This window comes from Charadrius vociferus, unplaced genomic scaffold (genome assembly GCF_000708025.1).
Source record: "Charadrius vociferus isolate BGI_N301 unplaced genomic scaffold, ASM70802v2 scaffold477, whole genome shotgun sequence".
NCBI lineage: Eukaryota > Metazoa > Chordata > Aves > Charadriiformes > Charadriidae > Charadrius > Charadrius vociferus.
In genome coordinates this window covers 173,524-178,617 of record NW_009649449.1, presented here as the reverse complement: position 1 = coordinate 178,617, position 5,094 = coordinate 173,524, and positions in this window count along the sequence as shown.

The window sequence follows — 5,094 nt, the reverse complement described above, 5'->3', positions numbered from 1 at the left end:
GACATGCCTCGGCTCTGCTAGCTGTCAGCTTCCACAGGGTGAGGACGGGCTAGGGATAGTAGAAGTGGTGCCATGGGTTTTCTGTTGTGCAGTCAGAAAAGGCAGAAGTCCTATTTGGATAGGGAGGAGGAAGGGGTACCCTGTGTGAAATTCAGTGATGTGGACCCTGATACTGATACTCTGCCTGCAGTTTGTTCTAATCATGTGGTTTCTCCTCCAGTGGAAGGAAGCTGTGGCAAAACGGAGCAAGAAGCAAGCTCCACCGCCTGAGCCATATTCTTATACCCAAAGTTCATCAGTGGGATTTTTTGGAGTAGGAAGATTAGCAACTATGACAACCTCAGCTCAGCACCAGCTTACAGTAGGATACTCAAAGGAAGCTGAGCTGGCTTGTAGGTAAGCTGAGAGCATTCTCTTTCTGTTACCTTCGACAAGTGGAGGTTGACAAACACAGGGAGAAATTTTTCTCAAATGTTGGGAAACTTGTTTCCAGGTCCTTGGATATACTGCCTCAGATAAGCACTGCAAGAATTAGTAACTTAGTTTTAAGAACTTCTGTGATTTCCATCTGATTTGGGTGTCCGACAGAAATACTTCTGTATGATATCTTGAGTTCAGCTATCACCTGCATATGCGATATGGGCATAAATGAGATTGGAGTGAGGCAATACTACAGTCTGTAGCAGGACAGAAGAGATGTCAAAAGAAAAACCTTTTGTTGTGCCTTCTGATTCTGAAGGCAGGGGAACAAGTACAGACAAAAAGAGAGAGCTATCTAGGGAAAAGGAGGGCTCTCGATCCTGTTCTCTGTGTGTGTCTTTGGACAGATGGATGTCAAAGCATGCTTGTGACTCTTTCAGGGTGGAGGGAAGAATGTGGACGCAACTTCATCGTAAGCAGAGAGGAGATGAGTTCTGCTGGAGAGCTCAAGCAATCAGAGATATGAGACGGCTAGCTGGTAAGCACACGTTCCATAGCCTTGGAACAGCATGGAGGTAATTACTGTTTCACCATGTTTGTGTTTAGTTGTTGCCTTGACCTGACTCTTTCAGAACCTGATCCTGCAAATAGCTGAGCCGGTATCTGTGATGGTGGCCCACTAACTGTGTCATACCCCTTTTGCCTTATTCCTTGCATTAATTCAGTGGCAGCAGATGCTGTTGCTCCAGCCATGTGAACTGTCTCCCTTAAGTGCCCTTTCTCAGACAGCTGGAGTTCAGCCAGGGGATGTTTGCTGTGTGACACTAAGTTGTTCGAAGTTCTTCTAAGTCACTTTTCTTCCTGTCAATCTCTTCCTGCCCTGCAACACAGCAGCTTTCAGACTGTGGCGCCTGCAGAAGGAGCTGCTGAGCAAAGAGGAAGCCAGGCTTTTGGAAGCCCGGGCTCTGCTGGAAAAGAAGCAGCTACAAAACGTTTTCTGTGTGTGGCGTTCCCGATACTTGGAAATTAAACAGATTTTAACACTTACAACTCGGATCCAAAGAAACTTGGTCTCCCAGTAAGTTGATGAGGTCTATTTTTAATGTGAAAAGTCTGTTCACTGTGAAAGTTCAAGGAATGACAGAGCCAACCCAGACAGTGATGTGTTGTTCCATCTTAAAGCCATCTATTGTTTTGTTTTAGGAGTTAATAAAGATGAAAGTAGGGATAGAAACATGAAAAGCAACTACTGCGGCCAGAGATGTTATGACTTGCCTCCTGTGTACTCCAAAACTTTTTGGTCCTGACCTTTGATGTCCTGAAAGACCAAACCTGAGAGCACCCACAGTGCTGCTGTGCTCTAAGCATGACAGTGGCTTTTTAATGAAATAAACAAGTAGAAGCTCAGAAGACGACAACTTCTATCTGTCTTTGCTGAACTAAACCCAGTCTCAAGAGGAGACAGAAGCTTGTACACTCTTCATGTGTTTCTCCATGTGGTTTTATTTTCCTTTGATATTCTCAGATGCTTCAGTGCATGGAAGGAGACTGTTGAGCAGAAGGCACTTTACAGGTGCAACCTGGCGCGTCTCAGAGCAGTATCGCTGAGGAAGTACTTCCAGCAGTGGGTTCAGATGCTGCAGGACAGAGAAGGTGATAAGCAGGCAATGGTGAACTACTTCCTTCTACGATGGAGGCAGCATTGTGGTGAGCAGCTCGGGGTCTCTGCAGAATCTGAGATTTGGAGGTGCTTAGGCTCTTTCCTCTTCTTCTTGTGTGGTGAAAACCAGCTGAAAACAGTCCGATAACAGAGGCTGAAATGATACATGGTATTAACAAACCAGAGTGGTCAGAGAACTAGTAGTTCTAGGCGTGTCAGTGAAGCTGACAGGGAGATTTGTTGCTCTGCTTCATAAACCTAATGGAAAGTCTTAAACATTGCTGAAAAGAAGCATTCTGAGGGCTGGGCTGGGCTGAGTTTCTTAGGATTGCCTTCTGACAAACGTTGTCTCTTGTCACTCTCTGTAACTGCTTAAGGACCAGCTATAAGCTCAGTAGCTGACAAGACTGCGACAAAGAGGCATGAAGATCAGCCATTGTGGACTGTAGAGAGACGGTTTCCAGAGAAAACAGACTACTCTCTTGATGACTTCTGCCAAAAGGTGAAGCTCCAGAGAGTGTATCTGCTGTGGAAAGCAAGGCTGGGCGAGCATCACAGAGCTGAGTGAGTGAAGGAGAGCCAATTCCTGGAGCCCTGCCCTCATTAGTAGTGTCCATTTGACTTTCTGGTCCTTCTGGAAGAACGATCTATCATGTCTGTACTAGTATCCCCCTCTGGTATCCCCTTTCAGTCACTTTGCTGTCTCAATATCTTCTGTCTCAGTTCTTTCTCTCAGACTTTGGAGCAGTGTAGACTCAGAAAAGCTCTGAAATTATGGCACCAAAAGTGTCTCATCCTGAAGACAATTGAACAAAGTCCTAAACACTTGCACAAGACTGTCTGTGAAGAACCTCTTGCCATGCTGTTTTCTGAGGACCTCTCAACATCTTCTGGCTTTGACAGCAGTGCTCCAGCTACTATGGCCTCTCAAAGCTCATTGGAAAAGGTAAGGAGGTCTTGATACATCCAGACTTCCCATAAGTATTAAATTGCTGGGATTTTTCAGGGGAAAATTTCCGCTTCAGCATGACGCTGTCATCAGCAAACTGTGCTTAGTATTTAGGCCTGAAGAGCACTGACCCTATAGGGTCCTGGTGTTTAAAAGTAATCAGAAATCAAAAAGTTGCTTCTCTCTGTGCCCTTCCTGGTTCATCATTTAGTGATAAGGGGAGGTGCTGAGCTAGTGAGGTTCTCTTGTGCTCTTGCTCCTGTTTGTGGCTGCAAGGTGGACGGGATGAGGTACAAAGAGCCTCATCCCTGAGAAAGTGCATATACCCATTTCCCCTTTTCTCACTATAGAAATAACTGTATAACTATTCAGCATAGAAATAACTAGTATAGAAGCAGCTTTCCCATCACTTATACGTTTGCACTCCAGAGCTGTACTTGCTAGCTAGCTATACTAGCTAGTATAATGGATTTCCCTGAATTCTTGCCAAAAAGAGTAGTAAATGGCATGGTCAGAACTATTAGCTAAGCAATTCCATTGTGAGGACACTTACCTTACAGCATGTTCTTCCCTCCATACCTGCAGGAATACAGTTTTAGTGACAGCAGCCAGCAGAGCTTTTCCTCTGCTCTGACTGCTGAGGATGTCACACACATGCCATATTACGGTTCTTTCCTGCAACTACACCAATGCACAGAGCTGCCGGCTGAGCTCGGTGGGGAGCTGTACTTGCAGGCCTCCTTTCCTCCATGGAGTACTGGATCTGGGTGAGTTGGAGATTGGTTCCTTGGGATGCTGGTAGCAGTTGCCCCTTGTTTGGTCTGGCTGAATTCCTGCCTTCTGGCTAGTCCCTCCTGTCGTCTCACAGCATCCTTCCAGGTACTTTATCCACTTCTTTCTTTCCCTTTTCCCCTGACACTTTTGTCTTGTAGAAGAAATTGGTTTGTGGGGAGTCAGTTCCAGTCTTTGGCACTGCAGAGTCCAGACAATACTGTCCAGTCTCTCACTAGTTACTCTACATGGGAAGAGGTAAGGCTGGAAGGTGGTGTGATGCATGTAAATGTACAAGTGTTTTCTGCATAGCTCAATTTAGCGAAGAGCCTTTGGGTTTTAATACCAGCATATGGAGGGTCTCACTGCTGTTCTCTCTTTGTTATTCTTTCTTCTCTCTCAGACAGAAGGTTTGAAAGATTGAGGCATTTCTCAGGGTAACTCTTCCCTACCATTTGCCAGCTGAGTTGGAAATTGGCCGTGTGTCAAGGATTTAAAAGGGATGTTAGACCATCCGGTCTGGGTGTTCATGTGGTGTGTTGTGGGTTAGCAACAGGGAGTTAGGCAATCACAGAAGCCACAGCAGCAATGAGAAAGGGCTGAGCTGCATGCAGTGACTGTGTTACAGCAGCAGTTCAAGGCCCTTTTTTGCTTTTCTGGATTACAGGACTGCAGTTCTGACAAGGAGGTGAAGAGTTGCTGGCACCCAGCAGAGAAATGCTGCCTGCAGAGGTACTTCACTGTCTGGTCAGCTCGCACTCAGCAATTTGTAAAGGCCCAGCAGTACTGCAGGCTCATTCAGCTCTCTCGGTAGGTATTGTGCTTTCCAGAGGTTTCCTAAAGCTGTCTGTTTTGAGAGCTCTGTACTTGCTTTTTTAAAAAAACATTCTTCCTCTAGTTATCTTTTCCTGTCTTCAGTGGGAGTTTTGCAGGCCATTATTTTGGTTTTTTTCCTGCTTCAAAATCATTATATCTGAACACAATAATTTCTGGTTTGATGGAATGCCTCACAAATTAGAGCAAGCCCAGCAGTGCTGATAACAAGCCCTGGTAACTTCCTGTCCACTGAGCTGGCCTTGCTATCTGATTGTTCAGAAGTTGAAGAACACAACAGGTTTGGCACAGGCAGGACAGAACGCCTTACTCCCAACAACTTGCCTTGTCTGTCATTTTACCTGACATTTAATGGGGAAAGGATGTTAACAGATCAGATATTTCCTAAGCTCCCTCATGTGTATGTTCATTGTTAAAGTTTCAGTTACAAGGGTGTGAATCTGTGTGAGTTGTTCCTACG